The 22,799-nt window shown below is 29.4% G+C and overlaps 1 protein-coding gene and 1 long non-coding RNA gene across 6 annotated transcripts in view; both read right to left on the bottom strand.

The window, feature by feature from the left end:
• Positions 1-22,799, bottom strand: part of LOC113517205 (RNA-binding protein Musashi homolog Rbp6) — a 659,940-nt gene that overhangs the window by 553,790 nt on the left and 83,351 nt on the right. The gene's annotated exons all lie outside the window — the stretch shown is intronic.
• The window catches only part of LOC128200625 (uncharacterized), a 96,246-nt gene continuing 76,883 nt past the window's right edge, over positions 3,437-22,799 (bottom strand). Inside the window, exon 4 of the long non-coding RNA XR_008252813.1 lies at positions 3,437-3,608. This is a non-coding gene — a long non-coding RNA (uncharacterized LOC128200625). The remainder of the gene's footprint in view (positions 3,609-22,799) is intronic.

Genomic DNA, 22,799 nt, shown 5'->3' with positions numbered 1-22,799 from the left:
ACATACAAACAGAAAAAGTTCTAAAAATTACAGTTTTAGATTTATTGATCTTATTAAGACGCCTCATATTAATTTTTCTTAAATATTTCTTATGTACAGACATCATCTATTTACAATTTTATTATATTAGTAAGATAAGATTACAATATATTAGTAACTGAATTCAAAATATTTTCTACATATATGCATTTTAAAGTCGTCCTAACCTACATGTGTACATAATCATCAGATCGTTCGAGTATTATGAAACTGGGTCGATGGGAGTTAGGGAGACCAATGCATGGCGCAGCACATCTCACCACTCCAGACTCTGTTCATGAGCTCCTTGACACATTGTTCAAACCACCCCACATACCTACAATTCCTACATTACCTCATTTTATGGCGCATATACACCTACATTTACTACTTTACGACCGTAATTTTATGAATGTACACAAGCAAACGATGAGGCTAAATCTCTCTAAATCCTGTATGCCAATGTAAACCATATACAGAGTATTATCATAATTTAGAATATTATTCACGTATAGCTCAAATAATAGCTCATAACTCTCATATATATATACGAGTATATATATATATATAGAAGGTTGGAATATTTTATTACAATATTTACTTTAAAAATAACTAAGTAAATTTTATTTAAATTCCGCCTCTTTTTGAAATTAACAAATTGACATTAACATTGACAAATTATATAGTAATATTTATAAATAAAATAAATACTTTGCAATTAAAAATAATACCTAAAGTAACAATTTCATTTTAACACCTAAATACGAGCGAGTAAGCAAATCTATCCAAAACTACACAAATATTAATTTCTTTCAAAGGAATTAAATTCAAGGGTCGGTATATTACTAAATAAAAAAAAAAAAATTACGGCATCAAATATTATACGTCAACAATTCTATTTTAACAACTAAGTACGAGTGACAAGGAAAATCCGTTCAGTACAAAACTACATTGTCGATGCGTGCTATTTCCAGTAATACGTTTCGATGAACTTTTTCAATAGAGAGCCCCTTCGATAGATCTCGGGTGCCTTTTTCTGAGAATAAACTTAACTTTTCTCACATGTTTTCAGCCTTAGACGAGCGGAAGGGTGCAATAGTAGTAAAAAGACATCTTAACTAAGCTAATACATTTCGAGCAACTGTATCGATATCTACTTAAGAGTAGTGATTATCTTATACTTTCTATCTTGTTCACTACTTTGCTAAATATATTCACGATAAGTGTAACAAATTAGTTAATATTACTATATATGTTCTAAGCTAATTTAACTATATAATTAAAATAGATACATTTTATAACTTAGAACTCAAAACCAAGGTAAAATGAGGTTAAATGTTTCTATAAGTCTAAATAGTTAAAATATTGAATAACTGTAGTTTAATATTCTATTCAAATTGTGAACTTATCAGGTAATATAAAAAATTAGCTAAAATTTTGATAAGTTGACAAAAAAATACTATTATATACTGTACCTTTATATATGACTATAAATTTTCAGGTATCACCCATAAACTACGTAAAATTTTTATAAACTCTACTTATCTATACAGTTACAATCTGATAAGCTATTACCACCCAATTACCATTTTATAAACATCGATCTTAGTGTTTAATCGATGTCAATAAAATTTAAACTGAATTCACAGCAACGTGAGCAATACCCAATATAGCAATCTCCGATGGCAATTAAGACTACGCCAGCCGTACAAGCTGAACGAATGGAGCTCTTCAATCAACGAATCAATCAACAATCGCGAATGGTCGCCACTTGCCAGCGACAGCTGAACAAATTTATTGCTCCGAATGGGGGTAATTTTCAAATTTCGAAGCCTGTTGATCGCCGTTCGACTGAAAGCACAACATGCTATGTGACTACTAGTGGCAAATTAACTCTATTACTTTGTAGTCGTCAGCTATTTATTCCACATACCAAAGTAGGTGTTGCTCCAATCAGGGAAGATTTGTAAAAAAAATAGTAAGATAAAATTAAAGATTTTTTTTTCTAAGTCATAGATTCTACAGGATATGTTACCTATAAACTTACCACCTTCTACTTACTTCTTCTACCTCTTCATGAAATTTCTGTCAATTTTGACGTTCTTTTACATTTCATATAGTTCACTCTCATATTGTCCACATATTAATTTTATCTAAATTGATAACACTGTATTTATGCGGTTTTTTTTTTTTTTAATTTAATCATCAATTCTTAATTTTTGGTATTTCAGTTCTACTGTATGATTACAAGTAAACGTGAATTTATGAAAATACACATAGGTATGGAGATAAACTTAGAATAGATTGTAGATTTTACGACTTGTGATGATAGGCATTACGAGAGTGTAAATATAAATATCACCCTTGCTTTTGTAGTTCAGTCTACGGTTTAATTATGTACTTACAAAGTAAAAGTATCATAGCTAGTTCGACAGATACCTACAATAATATTTATATACGTATGTAGGAAATAACATAGCAGAGCAAGAAGGAACTAGATTATTACATAATTCTGTCTAGTCTTCTTTCTATTTCTATTGTACATTTACTTCATACTTGTACTATGACGTATATAATGTAACGAAATTGTTTTCTTTTTTTATTTACCTTTAATACAAAATTTTTATTAAGGTTTACGGTCTTATTAATAAGACCGTAAAACTTAATTTAATAAAAATTGCTTAAGCAATATCGAATATTTAATTAAATATTATATCAAACTCAAAAGTTTAAAATAAATTGTTTCGTACTTATTTTAAAGAAAAGAACAAATTGTACGTATTCAAAATAATAGAGATATAAATTCTATTATAAATATGTAGGTATAAATGAAATAATATTCATGTTCCAAATATCTACGTCGAGGTAAAATTTGAGCAGATGATCTTTCCTACAAGTACTTGAGCACGTAAAACGATAGTAAGTCGATACTCATCCGTGCCGAGTCATTAGGAGTTTGCTGGCTTAAAGCGCAGCACCATTAAAGCAAACGATTACTTGTGCTTCAGTGTTTGCCTGCCAAAACCACTCGAGTCCTTTACATTTTATACTTACGCTTCAAAACTCTTTTAAAAACACACCTGACTACGCATAAAGAGACATTATAATTGTAAAGAACATTGTAACGTAATAATAATTTATTAAAATCTAATGAAAATTTAATTTATAATATTACAACTCGAGAAAGTATTATTTAATATAATATTTCTAGTATCCTTTGATATTAAACTGTAATATGTTTTTGCACAACTAACCTACCAGCTTTTAAAAATATATCTTATATTTAATTTTGGTTTATCTCATCTGAACCTACTATAAAAATATGTATTGGAATCATTGTCCGTAAACTATGACCATTTACGACTTGATAAAATTGAATGTACCTTTATTTATATGATCTAAATAAAACTGCTACAACTATTGCTGTCTACGATTTATTACGTAAAAATCACCAGTCAAGGCCCAAAATGGCTTAAATACACTTTAGTGTTTACAAAACAAGTGATTTAAACTATCGCAGTCACGTAGCACGGAGCCGCTAATCTTGAAAGTTTCCGCCCGTCCCTCAGCGACCTCTTACAAAGATTTACCTGAAAATAATAGAAAAAGGCGTTAATTTACAGCACTGGATACGAGCCAAACATTTCAACTAGCCGTCTAAGTCCGTCTGTAGCAAAATGAATGAAACAAGTGGACATTTAGATGGTTGTTGTTCCTGATCGGTTATCAAGGCGAGTTGAGAGATGGGCTTAGGTGCGAACAGACAATATAAAACTCATTTATATCCCGTCATCGTGACGCGAGAGGCGTGCCAAGGCGTTTTCCAATACGCTCATTTATCACACCGCCCCTCAACATAATGAGACGCATCTCAACATACGCCCGAAATATTTTAAATTTATTTCTTATTAAATATTTTTTCTGATAACTGTAATGATGTTTGGAAATGAAGCGAAGCCGTAATCTGTTTATCGATGCTTACGCTGAATTACATTTTCATATATTTTACACAGTTCACTACACGATAGTATCAAGCGATGAAAAATTTCTCTAATTCATAACCATCACACCACCTACGAGATTTCTACGAAAAATAAATAATCAAAGTGCAGTCTTTGATATAAGAATATCTATCAATATCTAAGTATATATTTTTTTATCATTGCAGCTTACAAACTCTTTAAAACTTTATTTATTATACTAAAATGATATGTATAGTATTGAAGGTATTGATGACTAGATAGAATTTCGTGTACATATTAAGTCCAATTTATTGTTTTTAATTTAATACTATTACATTTACATGCTTAAATATTTATATGAATGTAACAGAAATATACAATATACTCGTATCTACTCTCTATTCTCTACAATTCACATCAGCGTTAGTGAGCATTCGTCATTTTATATCCCATTCTAAATATTTGATCTTTAAAATTAAGACATACTAACATATAAATAATTTACCCTTACTTCATACCACTGTTCAAATTATTTGCATCCTATGCAGTAATATTTCAATTAAATACCTTATTCAAAAAAACGTGGGTCGTAAAACAACAAAAAAAAGCTCATTTTATTTCAAGCACGCTATATTTTAAGTTTGAAACGCTCAAAATTTTATCTTTTATGTTTAAGTGTAAAAATTGTTCACTTCTACTGGTAGAAAACTTTATTAAAGATGCTAATTATTTTAATTTCATCCTGTATAAATGTTAATACAATATCAAGAGTGGGCTATTTTCGTTAGAATTGTCCTCGATGTCATGACCTCAACCTAATTTATCGTGGAGATAAACACATCTACATCTGTAACTAAAAGTACATATAACAATGCGGCTTCCTCATAAATTACTGATTGAAATCCCTACCAAATTCAGTAAAGAGACCATCTGTGTGAAAATCGTATTAAATTACATAACCATTTTCTCGAATTTCTCTAATGGAAACACTTAACTTTTTTTTAATAAATTGTAAAAATGAGTGAAGTTTAACATTTTTTTAAACACAACTACAAATACAATCTTAGCAAGATCTCGCAATATTTTCCAGATTTACTACCTAAAATATGTTTCGCTTCCTGTAATCTGAGGTCTTTACAATTATTACAAAGGAATCAACATTTTCTGCTATTGATTTTAACACATCAAAATATAAATATAAATAACTTATTCTTATCATAAAACTCACAAAATTAAGTGAAACTAAATATTCAACTGAAAGTATGTAGATACTAAAAAAAAAATTAGATATTTAAAAACATTGTCTGATTTGAAAATAATATACCATAGCGAATGACGTCAGCTTTGAGAAAATAAATCTGTATTTCGGATAAAACACCTACAACGCTTGTATAGTCTTATATCTTATATTCAAATACTCTTATACAATAAGAATAATCCAACATAACGCAACATGTCTGCAATAATTTTGATACGGAATTATACGTGGGACTTTTATATATATATATACCGTACATACCAATACTTTTTGTAGACAAAAATAATATTACAAATATCTTTAGTTTTATTTTCGTAACGTATATGTGTAATCCTCCATTGCCGGGTTTAATATAAATTTTAAACCTATAACTATTTTCTGAGGGAGCACTTTATTTAATATAATCACCCTTAGCTTTATACATAAACAGATTATCAAAGATATTTTATCTACATTAGTGTTTCTTAAAAAATGGAGTTGCAATTATATATATGGGGGTCGTGCCTACGATTTTTGAAAATAGAATCATAAACTTTTAAATTCTTAGATACACATTCATTCATTATAAAATTGGTTATGCTATACGCAGGCAAGATTTCTACAGAAGAACAAAAATCATATGTAATTTTTCTTTCTTCTATTAAACCATGCTCTTTAATAGAGAACATAAAAAGAACAGATATTAGCGAAAGCGAATTCAAAATAACAGTTCATTTATATCCAAAAGTATGACGTTGGAAACTCTTCATCAGTCTCCAAACATTTAAAAAAAAATACCAAAAAACTCCATTGCTTATCGTTCGGCCGTCAGTCACTGTCGTCCTCTTACACAAAAAAGTGATTTTCCACTACCCATGTAGCGTCAAACATTTAAAATAACGAGAGTAAGTCGTAATAGTCACATGACAGTCGAATCATCGGCCAACTAGGCTAACGCCTGATGACGCATGAGTCGGGAAAAACAAATTTAAATAAACCATAACAATATGCTCTCGGATTCCATTTCAAAAGATTTGTGTCTTTCAAATTCTGCAATAACATTATTCTTTTCAATGGACCACAAAACTCAACATTAGAATTCCGCATACCGCAGGGGGGCTCCTGCGGCTATTAAAATTGTTGCCAGATTTTTATACAGCTTTTTCCCATAATGTACGACTACAAATATGAGTAATAGGATAAGAAACAATATTATTATTTTACATTGTAACTATATATTTAGACAATTTAAATGTAGAATATTATACTATTATTCTCTTGTTTCATTTACGAGTTGGCTGTTTCCTGTAATTTTGGATAAAGTATATAATTTTATAAACTTTATATGTATCTAACAAATTTCATTCAAATCGCATCTTCAAACAGCTATCATCTAAACATCTTTACAAGCTTTCACATTCATAATATTAATAGAATCCAACATAATATAACACAAACTCGATTCACTTTGAAAGTCAATACAAAATTATTATTTATTGCTTTAATAAAACGCATTTAAATTGTGTACTTTGACTAGTCACATTTTCAAAGATTATACTTTATTACAATTCACATATAATTATTTTACCTATAATAAATTATGAAACTAACATGTCTTTCGTAGCAACAAAAATTCTGCATAGAAAAACTAATTGGTCACAACGTTAGGTTAGGTGATAGATGCCATTAATTAATCTCATTAATCAACAGCGTGAATGTAATCTGTACTCAATAACAGAATATTCACTATCTCGACAAGATAAGAACAGTCAACGGTCACGCGCACAGGGACGCGGGCGCGGCCGGTGCGTGCACAGTGACGCGCAGTGACGTCTGTGACTCTGACGTCACTCACAACCTCAGATGACTCCATAAAACATCGCGAAATAGCTATCAAACTCGCTCGTGGATACTGCGTGATAGTGATGAGTAGTAATTGCTGAATATCGAATATATCAACAGTTTGATAGAGGCCAGAAAAAATGTGATAATGATTTTTCTTTCTAATTTCCTCGTCACTGACGATCGTGACCACATGAGATCGTTAATTTTTCCATAATAGGTCTCGCCATATGAACTTAAAATATCGGTAATACCATTATAATTGACTAAGATAATCGATTTGCCATTATAATCAATAATGCGTTATAATACGTAAAACAAAATTAATGAACAATATTGTTTTGAACTAGAAATTGATATAAACAATATAATTGATATTGTTAATGGATTATATAATTACTAGCCGTCCCCATTTCGAACGGATACAAGACCTCTATATCAATGCCACTTATTAAGACAAAAACTATCCTACTTCTCAAATTGGAGCATTTAATACATATTTACAAAATTGTATTTAAATCCTTTGAATGGTTTTGTAGATTAGAGATTAAAGTGTGTAAAACTTCATATACCTACAGTATTATATTAGTATTTTTCGATAGGTTAATCAATATTTAGATTATTTTGAGTAAACAATATTGATTAATTCATAAATGATTTTTGGGCAATACTACTGCCTGATCCCATTTGTATTTTCCGTTCTATTTAAGACTATCCAAATAACAATAACTGGTAGGTGACGTAAAAAATGCTCGGAAATAACTGAATTTGTAAACAGTACAAGCAAATTTGAAAATACACGAGTAATCAAAATGCGATTCAATTTTATTAAGTCCAATACAAACACAGAAACAAACAGCGATATCGAACAATAGCATTCGTAGTCGTTTCTCAAAATATACGTGTGGAAATAAAATGATTATCCACGGTATTCGATGTAGGCAACATAAAATATTTGGGATTGATAATAAATAAAATTGAACATCGGATAAGTAAAGAATGATTACAAGTGTTCGAGAGTGCAAAGACGAGGGTTTCTCTCATGTGTAAGACTTTAGATACTAAAGAATATATTTAGATTACAAATATATACATATAAACTAGTAAATAGATAACTCAAAATATTGTTTCACCTTAACAAAATAAAATAAAAGACTATATAGAGTGATAAATACAAAATAGTCCAACACACATATTAATACATTTAAAATTATACTCTCTAAAGTAAAAAGAAAATATCCAGCTATTAGTATTACATTCAATTATTATTAGTGAAAGTGCTTTAAAATAATATGTACGCATTTAAATTACCCAAATAATAATCTGTTAATAATGCAGCAAAAAAAAGAAGTTTATAAACATACTACTTAGTATTCTAAACTCAAATAATTTCAATTTATATACGAAACAACCTATTCATCGTTATATTACTGCCCATTATTTACTAGTTGCATCCCTTTACTTCACCCGCGTAAATCAGTACATAAAGTATTCTATATACGAAGTTATTTTTATTTATTTATTTTAATTTTCATTAAAGAAAAACCAACAGCTAAAAATTTTCTTTTTTAATTACAACAGTAAAGACAAAAGACAATTACAGGTTTACACAAATAAAAACAAGATTTAGCAAAATGGATATAAAATCGCTAATACGTACACTTAACTAAATTAAACTTGACGTAATAGGTACAAACATTGTAGGTAGGCAGTTATGCAAAATAAAAAGTTGAAATCACAGACGAATTATCAAAAGAACAAAGTGAAGATATAACCTGTCCGTATCATTACAAACTCAAAAAAACTTTCTCATTTATAGTATTAATAGTTGGCTGTAAGTATTAAACATCTTCAAAACACAAGAACACATTTATTTTTATTGTTCTAATATACTCCTACTTTATTGAACATGATCAACACGTGATACATATTGATACATTGAACTTGTTTTTGTTGATTCAAAGTCTAATAACCTCAAAGTAATAAAGTGTTGCTGTATAAAAAACCTGAAAGCCTATATAGTAATAGAATTTTGTACTGATAATACAAAGTGTCATGGACGCTTTAATTAGAAAATGGAGCTATGAGAAATTAGCTCACATCAATTAGGCACTAAAACAAACGTCAATCCCTTCCACCCTTTTCAGTTGCTGAAGATCTAATATATTATATCCCTAGCCGTTCTATTACTACTTAAAAATAATCACTAAAGTATTCCAGGTTAGATTGGAACTCTTGATATATTTATTACACTAAGATTGCCAAACTATTTGGTAGGCACTGGATGTATTGATTGTTAGTATTTGATGAAAATTAGACGTTGTAGAAACAGGAATATTTTTTTCCGATTAACAACATTGGACGTTGAACTTATTAATTTAATATTCTTAAATCTCACCTAATAAAGATATATAATAATCTCATCACGTCATAATTACATGTAAATAAACATTATTTCTCAATAATATTAATAAAGCATATTCAAAATGAAATTAATATGAAACTTGTTAGGAAATAAAAAAAAAATAAATAAATAGCACTATACTATTTAATATACACTTAATAATTGAGATTTTTAACCCTTCTTTGCATAATTTTTTTTATTGGTGAAATAAATCAAGGTGATAATTCATGTTCAAAATTAAAAATGGTAAAAAAATTAATTTGACATTTATGTTTTTTTTCTGCAATAGACATTAAAAAGGTATCCAAACACAATCCACCATTATGCAAAGAAGGGTTATACATATAGGCTACTTTTGATCCCGATTAATCGATATCTCGATCAAGCAGTCGAAGTCACGGATAAAAACTTGTAAATTAATAAAATGACTGTAATAAAAACAAATACAAAATAAAATATTAGCACTAAGTCAACATAGTGAATTTATCATTAATTCGTATTAATTCAAATAGGAATCATTTTTAATATCATCATAATTTTAAATAAGTATCCAGCAATTTCGACACCGTCATCTTCCCATTAATGGGCACCTATTAGACGAACGCCATCTGACAGGCGGTTATGATTTTGATTTATTTAATTCATTATAAATGGACGAAAACATTCAATTTGTCAGTTATGCTTTAAATGTGAATGATGTCACATTTTTTTTTTATATATATAGCTTCAGACATCATTTTCCAGATATTAATTTTTATTCATTGGATCTTACTGACAAACGTTTTATTAAAGTCAAAAGATTTTATTATTTAAATTCAGCAAGTGTGAATCTAAATCGTATATAATCGTTTACCGATTTTGATAACCTTTTTTTCATTCAATAGACCTTGCTTTGACACTTATATAGTGTTAAAATAATATGAAAATGAATCTGTCTTTCACTAATAAGAAATTTAACTAATATGTAAGAAAGAGTTGTTGATTTGTGGGGAGCAAAGTACTTTTTACGAATATTATGCATAGGTATAACAAACAGTATCTATATATACTTTTAAAGTTAATAATATAAAAAAAACCTAAACAATCCATTGAATATAGAGGTAGACTATTGACAGATCTGAATCGCATTTTCCGTTTGCATGCAATATTGAATATTGCATTTACTTTTTCGATAGATTTGTTTGTATATTGATGGATCTGATTTTGTATGCCACGTGCATACAAAATCAGTTAAGAATCTACATAGCATTTTATTTTTTGTTGAAAAACTTGCAGTTTCAGTCTGCATAATAACTTAACTAGACTAATTAATATTTCTCTTCTTAGCACGGAATATTTAATACGCAATTAAAGTTTAAGCCCCTCATTATAAAAACTAAAATCTCCTACAAATCTATTTTAACTCTTACACTGTTTTGTCACTTCTCTCAAATTGAAAATTTAGCGCAAAAGAAAGAGACAATACAGTTCAATAGCTAAAGTAGTTTTTATGAATACGAGGGTAAGAGCATAAAGGAAATTTAAAATAAACCTATAATTTTACTAGTGACAACTTTCACAATTCGAAAAGAAAAAATTGGTAGGAATTACTGACAGAAAATATTAGTTTTTTTTTTTTACACACTAATAAAACACTCTTTTCGCCTTTGCAGATAATTACTTGTTTTTATACTGTAATACTGTTAATTCTTAGAAAAATATTAAATTTAAATTAATAGATCATATTGTATTGTAAAATCTTTATTGTATATACTTTCCAATAGACATAAAAAAAAAATATTTACAATGACGGGCTTATTCGACTATATTTAAATAGTAGGTTTTTTGCAAATTTATATAATATAGTAGATTTCATTGATTAATATTATTAATTTAAATTTCATTTTTTTTTTCTATAAATACAAAGTTTTGAAATTTATGTCAATAAAAATGTAAACAAGAAAAAAATAAACTGAAACTCCTATTGTGTTCACCAAAATTTAATAAAAGACTTATTATCCACAATTCTTTTTATGGGCAACCCTGAAACAACGAATGTTCATTTTAATATTAACAAGCTATTTGTGTTACAGAAAAGGGCGCCACCGGGACATTGCAGGGTTGAACACGTGCGACTCCACGTGACCGAGCGTGTACTGTTTCCACGAAAGCTTACAAATTGAATAACACAACCTACTTTAACTACAGGTAATTCCTATGTTTCTGACATTCACAATTGGCTCATTAAAGTTCCTCCACTGTACACTTCGAACAATGTTTTTATTGTACGGTCCTATAACAATAGGGTATTTTGTGTAATGAGCGAGTGACATGCATTTATTAATTTGTAATGTACAGGTTTTTTAATGGATGATAATGGAATGGTAAATGATGATAGGTGAGGATGAAAGCAGGTCCGTTACAGTTACAAAACGAATACACAAACGTAGTAGTTATCTTCATGATAAAAAATCAGTGCCGTAGATATGCATAAAAAATATAAATAATACACTATATATAAGTGTTTTTATAACACATGGAGCAAACGTACATGTTATTCAACTGATAGTTAGTTACTACCACTGCCTATGAGCATCCGCAACACCAGAGGCAATGCAAGTGTACTGCGGGTCTTTTAAAAAGGAATATGCTCTCTTCTTGAATGTTACGATATCGTATCGGTTTGGAAATACTACTGCTAGAAATTAATTGTAAAACGTGGTTGTGCATGGAAAAAAGTTTATGTTACATTTATACGTTTTATATGCTTCTTGCTTGCATTAAACAGCTTATTAATATTTTAAATGCAATGGATTGATGGATGGATCTCTGTTACCTTGTTACGGCGACCTATTTCAAGCAAAAACTACTGAACGAGTATAAATGAAATTTGGTATACGGGTAGGTTGTATCCTAACTTAACACATAGGATATTTTATGTACTTACTAGTTCCGATACGTGAGTAAAGCTACGAGATACAGCTAGTGTGAAGCAAAGTCGGCCACAGACGTAACTTATAATATATATATATATATATATATTATACAGCAAGTAGCAGATGATAATAAAGTCATTTTATAGCGGATGGGATCATGATTAAACAAAAATTCTAAATACGTAATGGTACTTAGAATGACGTAGAAGTGTTGGAGAGATTTATAACCCCTTTAACAGCCGCTTTTAACTTTGATGGTTGCTCTTAAACAGGACCGAATCGAATTTTTAAAAGGGCTTCCGGTATTTCTCAATATTTTAGTCAACGGTGGTAATCTAAACCCACAATGTGCAAAGTACAGATTATTGCATTAAAAGATTATTGAAAAGATACTCGTAAATATAAAGAAGAGATAAATATTTATTGAAGATATAAATATCAACAGTTAGTCAATCTGTAGATATTAGATTAAATTCGTATTACCTAAACTACCTACAACTAATAATGCTATTATTATGTATAGCTGGATCTGTTGCCGTTACATGAATTTCTGTAATATTTGACCGAGTTGAGGGGCAATGCAAAAGTAAACTCAAACAACTAATCAAAACAAGTAAATTATAAATGATCGAGTATTGATCATCTTTCTTAATACGATTTTCAAAGGTATGAATTTATATATAAATGTACTAAGATAAAATACTATAAAATTAAAGTTAAAGCAGTAATCCCGCTTAAATTTTAATAAGGAATTCAATGATCACTTGTGCTGCTTCCCTTAATACACCCCTGGTTTAATACTACCTATAAATATGAGATAATCATAGCCAGAAAATTTAAAAGCCTGACTATTAGATGACCCTGACATCACCCGGGAATATTGTATTAATTACATTTTCTTTAATGGAATTTTGGATAATGTTATCGTCCAAGGCATAAACTCCTTTAACTGCTTTTTAATAATTTATACGATGGTATACCGCAAAAATTGTAAGAAACTTTTATTTTTCAATCTCTTTATTTACAGTATAAAGATTTATAATACATATTTTTTTTATTTCATTACATAATACTCGTATATTAAATATTGTATTTTATAAATAATACAGTATCCCTATCTCCTAATACGATAAGCAAAACGACGGAAATAAAATTTACTTTTATCCAAACGAGTTATTCTATTTCACCTACTAAAAGTTAATACTAAAAGTTTAATACAAAAAATCAATGACTTATATATGACTTTTGAAAAAATATATAGTTGTATAGCAGACTTCTCAGCCATCCTACTTTAAGATTGCGCTCTGCATAGCAGTGTATATGCACAGTAGAGCATAAGGCGGCTAAATAATATTACTGAAAGAATTTAATAACTATACATCTAAGAGATACATCACGCTAGAAGTATATCTTAGATGCATAGTTATTAAATCATGTCTGAAAATATTGTACATTATCATAAAAATAATGTTTAATAGCTAAAATATATACCTGTATGTCGCAGTGTAAATGTGATTAACATTTAGAATCACAATTACTTGTTTACACATTTAAATGTTGCAACCCTTTAATAAATATATTTGAAAGCGTTAAGGGTAAGACAAAATATAATATCAATAAAAATATGTAATTGTAAATAAAATAAACAGAATATTTGTTTAAACTGTAAATAACAATTTCCTTCCGCGAACGCAGACGCTGTGGAATGAGCGCCCTGTCGATATTTTCCCTAGAGGTCCCTAGAGGGGTTCTTCAAAAACGGTTTATTAAGATTTCTTCAGGTTCGGTAACGTGCAAATGCCACCCTTAGTGTTAGAGGCTTCCATAGGCTACAGTAACCGTTTGCATCAGACGGGCTGTATACTTGTTTACCTTCTTTGTGGTATAACAAAAAAAAACACTCGACTTGCTTACATTTTACCCAGCACCGTATTCAAGATGGTAGGGGATGAGTTTACTGTTCTCTCTTACATTAATTAAGATTGTTAACGGTGGTTATCTGAGAGTAACTCGACGCAAACATGCTCACGGCTCATCTGATAGATAGCGACAATCGTCACCTATAGACATGAACATTACCAAAGACATAACAAAGTATCCTGTGTCGCTCATGATACCTCTCATGCGTTGCCATTCCTAAAGACTAAGGTGTTATGTCTCTATACGCTGTAATTTCACTGTATTTCACAGCCATGTAAATACAATTGCTTTACAGCAGAAATACGACTGGAGCAGAGGTACCCAAGCAAACGACTTTTGTATACAGTTTCCTTCTAATCTTATAGTGTATTTTAACTTATTGATATTCACAGACACGTTTGGACAAATTTTAACTCTTTTTTACTACTTTTGCTACTAATTTCTGTTTTCAATTTTACTGAGTAAAGAAAACAAGAGTAAAGAAGTTTAAATTCTAAACTAGTGACGCAAGTGGATTTACTAGTTAATAGTATAAGCTTTATTTCAGATCCATATTCTAAACAAGAAAAAAGGTTAACTAAAGGTTAACTCTAGTCTGTCAAATTGCCTACGGAATTCTATTAATATTAAAAATCTGACTTTTTTTAAATATAGTTGAATGTTTGTTGCTCTATTATGGCTGAACAGAATTGAATGAAATTTAGCAAATAGACCATGTCGTTATTCACATGAGGAAAACCATCAGTATACCAAATAAAATAATCAGATTTTACCATCAATACACAGAAAATATATAAACAGATATTTAACCAACAAATTATAGTTTTAACCCACGATCTAATCCGTTTGATATATTGATTGACTGTAATAAAATTGGCTTATGTCCTTCTTCATCAAAGATACCACATGTGTATCAAATTTCATTATAATTGTTCAACCTTTTGTGATACTGAGATGCAATCAAATTAACATACAATCCAAGTCATATTTATATTTTTAGTAAGTATAATATCTCTGGTCAACCTTCGTCTTAAGATCACCTGGTTTCAATTTAGGAGAAACGATAGTGTTTACTTAATCAAGAGTGGGTATATAAGTACGCGACGTTAGGCTGGAACCCACATCCCTAGCCCCTTCATTAATGGAAGGGATAAATCTCTTAATTAATGCTAGGTGTTCCGGCGAGTCTTGTTGCTTGATGCCATTGTACCCTTAAAGAATTGTCTCCGCACCGTTTACGACGTGCCAATTAATCATTCGATCAAGGTTTTCAATTTGTAATGTCTATAGAAGCGTGCATACATGTTGATAACATAAGACCTCGAAACGATTGTAATTTCGCATGCGTATGTATGTGTAGTAATAAATTTATTTCATTTTTATCTTTTTTTGTAAAGATGTATAAAAACATCGATTAAACATACTTAGCATAAAATGCACATATATTATCTACACGTAAAGGATAAACCATAAAGTTTTCAACAGTGTTCCAGGTAAAAATTCCCAAAACTACTGTACGGAGCAAAATTCATAACGCGCTTAGCAGTTACGCTCACCTGTCTCGTTATGCTTCGGAATTTTTAAATGAAATTCCGAACACCGCGGCCTCCGCACTGTTGCGAATTCTATAAATTCGGTATCGCAATTAATCTTACGGTGTAATAAACATATAAAGGCGTCTGAATAAAGTACAGTGGGACGTTTATTCCTTATAATGGTAGGGATGACGCTAAATCTTGTAATTAATGCAGGTGCTCGCGTTTGATCAAACTCGCCGAGAGGATCTTCGGCAATTATCGGAAATTCGCTTTCTGTTACACGTTACGCGGAAAATTATTATACTATTATTAATTCTACTAAAAGCCTCGTAGGCGGTGCGGCGCGACATTCAAGAAATGTAATTGTTTAATTGGAAACCGTTTTGGGAGTTTTATAACTTAACCAGTACTTGTGGCGTTCACTTACAGTTTACGAGTATGCATAAGTTAAGAAATTAAACGTATTCTAATGCGTTAACTAGTACGTAGCTTTGCTAGTATATAACTAGCAATATATATATATATATATATATATATATATATATATACCTGCATTCTCACCTATCATTCTTCACTGGGGACCCAACAAAGTATACTAATAGAGCAAACGGGGTTACTATTCCAATTTCAGCCATTAAAAAAAGTTTAAAAATAAACATAAAGTGTGTATTCACAGTATTATAACTTAATTTTGTTGAATATTAACAACAATGTTACATTATTCGTATTGCGGTAACATATCAAATATTATAGTCTCGTTAGTATATAATTTGCTTGTAACAAAATGTATGAACTTTAAATTTAGAGTATGTTGTTATTATATAAATAAATTTTGACATATTTGTATAATAATAATATAAACAAATATTAATTTTTTTCTTAATTTCTGATTTTGGGACTCGAATTCTTATATTACGATTTTCAATTTAACGTTCCCTTCAAGAAAATAAGCAACCCTATTTTTTTTTTTGTTTTTCTTATCGTCAACTGTGTCACATAGTCACATTCGAAAACAAAAGTCGTAAATAACTATGTTACAATTATTTACTAAAAGTAGCTCGTTTAAACTGGTACCTAGGAACCTATTATTTTACAACTTTATTTCACTGATATTAAATAAATCTATTTAGATTACGTAGATTATAATTTCAATGGAAAACAGAAGTAGAATAATTAGATGTTTCCAAAATAGATTGTTCAATCAATTTGTTCTGTGTAATTATTTCCGTAAACTTATTGGCTCTGGTCGAAGTTATTGACGTAATGTAGAATGGAAATATCGGTCAAAGTTGTTTTCGAACTAATAACAAATGTCGTTTTAAATAGAAACCCTTTTCACAAATAATCATCACTCAATTCGAATTTCAAATTTATTACTATAACTTATATGAATTGACAGCCCTAGTAGCAAGTCGCTAGTGCGTTCTTGTTTACCATTTATCCTTAGGAACTTCGAACACTGCAGCGCTAGGCGAAAAGGGAGCGAGCCAATTCTAATAAGTTTTTGCTTGTACTTTCAGAGTTACATCGCTCCACAATCTACGTCAGCAAGGTAGGACAGCAAACGCACTTCTGGAGTGTGTTATTGATTTTCACCGCCCGATGGGCGGGGCCAAATCTGTGCGAAAGGGATCATACGATTGCCTCCTCATTAAATCAGAAAAAGAACCACCATTTTCCTCCGTACAGTTTCTAATTAAGGACGTACCCATTAACCAACTATTTAAAATAGGTAAGGTCTTGTGGAAAAACATTTTCGCGAAAATTATGGACGTCGAAGTTTACAATGTCACAAGTTGGAATAAGTATATCGCAGATGAGATGGTACTTTCAATACCGTTTAATTCTCAATTCTAGAACAAGTTACAGAAAATATTGAAAAATTTTGTTTCTTAAATTTTAATTAAGAAATCATGGCTAATAAATCAAATATTATTAACCTAAGATAAAAAAAAACAATTAACATTTGCTTTTATAATTAAATTAATTTCTCCAAATTATATATCACATACCTATTTGTTTTTCATGCATTATTAAGAACTTTCTTAAATAATACTTATAATCTAGACCTACTATATAAGAGTTATAAAATATAATTAAATTGATAAAAGAAATGTACAAAATAATGTTTAAAACATTACTAATACGCACTTATAGTACTGCTACTATTTAACGTTGTAATCAAGAAAGTAGATATTTATTGTATCAGCATTATATATACTTTTAACTATTTATTACTGCGAGTAGCAGTATATACTTGTATATATTTATTTCTATTTAAATTAGGTCAAATCAAGACATCTTGATTTTATCAATATTTATCAGGGAACCCCTAATAAATAATAATAAAATCAGATTTATTCAAGATGAGGATAATTCAATAGACATCCTATACTAGGATACCCAATAACCTTCTATTGAATTCTATTTATAGATAACTATGATTATTTTGTCAATATGTTGAGAAGAATACGATGTATAACATTTCTTCCTCTTCAATACAAATACAGTAACATCGTATGATTCAAACTTAGTACTGTATTGCGAAGAGATGTGACCAATCTATATTGAAAGTTTTAGCCCTCCAGCTTTTAGCTTGGCCTAAGATTAGATCGGATATTTGGGGTCGACCCTCAAATTCAGACAACAACAATTTGTGACATTTTCAAAATAGAATTACATATATTTTTTCCTTTAAGATATGAAATTGTTATTTATATGAATACTATTGGTTGTCATTTTCTTTGCTTGTATATTAGGTATACAGTGTAATATTGAAATATTTATAAAGGAAAATTAAACATTTTTTTTTTTTAAATATACGAATTATAAAGTTTGATACTTTCCGTACTAATTTGACAGACATATACACCTTATGCCTTAAAATATTTTTAACATTTTTCTACCCATGATATATTGTAGAAATTTTTTATTGCAGAATATTCCCTTGAAAGATACTACTAATACTTAATTTATATAATAAATAAATAATAATTTCTATTTACCCCTTAACAATGTGTGTCTCGTAATAAAATAATAAACAGTTTTAAAATATCTCGGTTTTATTGATCAGTAGCGACAAAAATAAAAATATATATGGGTATTTTTAATGTCAGTAGACAAGTTAAACGAGTTTGATATGCAGTGTGGCAATCGGAAGCAGGTGGATAGTCGGATTTGTTTTTATTTGAATAAAAAAAGGAATATATTTAATTAAGTCAGTAGTCTTAGTACCGACAATAAAAGATATTGCTTATATGTGAGAACATGCAGCTTTCTAGAAGATTTGCATATATCTTATTTATATTCCTGTGTGTATTTGACCCGATATAAAATAATCCACAGACAAGAATAACTACGCCGACTCCTCATTGCCTTATTATTAAATACGATAAAAATCAAACTTTAGTTTTGATTTATGCGAAACAAAATAAATAGATGACTACTTAATTAGAAAGGTTCTCAATTTATTACCTACTGTAAATTATTATTATCACGAAATCTTTGTAAAAAGTAAAAAAATAGTCCATTATTAATTTCTACGAACTACTGTCCTATTACTGGGCAACATGTCAACAACCCGGAAACTAACAGTTAATGTTAAATAGCTCAAAATTTAACCAGTAAAAAATTATTGTCCACAGACAAGAATGATAGGATAGCATTTCATTATTAATACACAAAAAATCAAACTTTAGTTTTCTATCGATTTAAAATAATTAGAAGTTTCTCCACTTATTTTTATTTTAAAACTTTTATTGACACATTTATACATAACATAATATGAAGATACCTCTCATATATTTCCAATCCTGATGACTAAGGTTAAGTTTATAACATATATATATATATATATATATTAAATTTAAAATTGTATATCAAGTATGATACATTATTGTCACATTTATAATCAATAAATTCTCTTATCGTGTAGAAACACTTTTGTAAGAGCCACTTCAACAAGGTTTGTTTAAATTGTTTAAAATATTAAAGTTATATATATATATATATATATATATATATATATATATATATATATATATATATATATATATATATATATATATATATATATATATATATATATATATATATATATATACATATATAAATATAGTAAAAAAACGTGTAGTGATATTATGATATTACAAACTTAAAAGTTTTGTCGTGTGTATTTAATATAACGTTTATAAGACCTATATAAAAAAGTACAAGTTATTAATAAAAGAACAAATAGTAATAAAAACTTACGGTATGTACAGGAGTACTTACTAGAATATAAATAAAGATCCAAATTCAAACAAGTTGTGATTTTTTATTACGAGATAATAAATAGAATCATAAGGCGGGTTTTATAGCCTTTTAAACGTTATGGGTAAAAAATTTAAAGCTAACTCGTCTCGTATCTTACCCGGTGACATTTGAGAGTTCAAGAGGTCAGGGTTGAAGGGACGTGGCGAGAACGCGGACGTGGCGGGGACGTGACGCGAACGTGACACGGGGCGTCGATCGAGACAAGAATAGCGGGAGGGTTGGAATCCGTGCATCAAATCTGCATATCATTAGGCACACATATACGATCCAATTTAAACTAGATAAATATTTTAAATATTATTATTATGTCAGATTTATATATATAATTCCGCGTGTTACAATTTTAAATAAAACTAGGCAAAATTTAGGAATGCAATAAATATGTATAATATTACGTATAACCTACTCCTTTTTGAAGTCATTTAAAAATCATTCTTGTTTCTAATTTTGAACGAAGTGATTAATGGTTTATTATTACAACACTTGTCATATTTTACCGCGCGTAAAATATTTTAATTCAACATGCAAGGCGTCGTGGGGCTACCGCCATCTCACAATTTAATTTGGTTTGCTAACGGCATCCATCATCACAGTATAGATAAAATATACACACACTTTATTATGGTTATACAAGTTACAACTCACAATCTTTGCGACTCAGAAACTATGCAACAAATCTATGACAATCATTTAGATATTATTATTATAAATTTATGATTTTATTAGGATATATATTTTGTTAATACAATTATTTTAATATCAATAAAACGACAATTACAAAGACACAAAATAGTTTTCGAGAAGTTTTTAAACGTACGTCTGAATATAAATTGTTTTTATCCTGACTAAAATCTAATAATATTAAAGTATACAATATTATACCTGCTTAATATTGACAAATTAACCAAAACTGAATTATAAAACCCTTGAAGGGTATCATGAAACGTAATATTCCTTAAAGACAGTGATTTTCTTTCGATTGTCAAACCCTTACAAATTTCAATTCGGGTCCAACTTAACAATAGCCATTTGAAACTTGAAAGAAAGAAAAAAACTGGCCCAACTCAGCACAATCAAGACTCTCAAGTGCAGAAACATAAATGAAACCATTAATTATCCGCGATCCCAGTTATTCTTTCCTCTCGTCCCCTCCCTTCGTCTCCTGCGTCCCTGACCCTCCTTTATATTTTTCTCTCCCGTTAATTTGTCGAAAATTAATTGAAGGGATATTTCTGACGTAAATAGCTTAACTTGAAATGATCCTGTCATAAGTTTTAAGAACTGCATAACAGGATGATACCAGTAAAGCTTCACCGGTATTTTATATTCACTGCCTTTTTCCTGTTTTCGTCAGTTATTATCGCTCTCTGCTTATAAAAGACAAGTATAATTGTGAAATTATTGTGCTCAAAGCTTTTTCCACAGGAAGAAAAATGGCTTTCACAAGAAAAATATGACAAAGAATAAGAAGAAAAGTTCTGTGTATAACCGACATACACACAAAAAAAAACCGAAAAAAATACATTCCAATTGAGAATATTTTCCTTTTTAAAACCAGTTGAAAAGAAATTAACAAAGAACATTCCGTTGCTACTTTCTTTTTCTTATATGGAAAAAGATAATATGTATGAGTATTTTTTATGCATAAGAAATTAGAAGTTATAATAAAATTCTATTTTACATAGCGCTTCACAAAACAAATATATAAGTATTAATCAACTAAACTCCTAAATAGCTAGCTAGTATATATATGTATTCTTTTATCAAAAATATTAGATACTATTTCCTAAGGTCCCCCAAAATCACACAAAAAAAAATATCAGAATATTCAACATGACCCCAATAACATGTACATTAAAATAGGTATGTAGTATTTTTAATTTATCGACCCTATTTATATAACTGTCAATGTTATTTACAAAGAGAATCATGATTTAACCTAATGACGCGACGCATCGACGTTAATTTAATTAAACATCCAGAAACGTTTAGCGCATTTTTCACGTAAGAGCTAAAAGGGTCATGACACGTCATCTGTTGGACCGAATAACTGGAAGGATTGACGTCTCGCCGGCTGCATTGTTTACCAAAACAATGGCGTACCTCCGAGCCTCGGAGTCATTAACCCACCTCCGATGTCAGCAATGCCGAGGTGCCAGAGTTTGAAAATGTCAATGTTTTAAAATTCAACATTTGCATTTATTGCATTTACGTGATGAGTTATATAACACTTAAGAATATATTACTAATAGCAGATTTAGGCTAATAGAATAAAGGGCGCAAAACAAGAGCTAGAAGCTTTTCTTGCCCTTTATGTTATAATAAGATATTTATTTCTAAGTAGATATGTGTTAAGCGATTTTAGATAACCAAGTGTCACTTTTAGTCCCAAAATGTGTAGGTTTAGCAATATGAAATTTATTCAAGAAAAAATATGTTACCTTTTACATATATATGTCTATAAAAAAGGATACTAAGTGACTGGCTGATCCGTATATTAACGTACAGCCATTACCGCTGGCCGCCGTAGGTGAACAATAATAAAATAATTTTGAAATTCAAGCCCTAAAGGAGTTAAATAGAGGTTGAAAATTTATATAGAAATTCGTCAGTTTAGAGCTTAGTAACGTGAAATTATAAATTTAAGTT

Source organism: Galleria mellonella, unplaced genomic scaffold (genome assembly GCF_026898425.1).
Source record: "Galleria mellonella isolate WM207_F2 unplaced genomic scaffold, CSIRO_AGI_GalMel_v1 utg223, whole genome shotgun sequence".
Classification (NCBI taxonomy): domain Eukaryota; kingdom Metazoa; phylum Arthropoda; class Insecta; order Lepidoptera; family Pyralidae; genus Galleria; species Galleria mellonella.
This window is presented reverse-complemented; position numbering and strand designations above follow the sequence as displayed.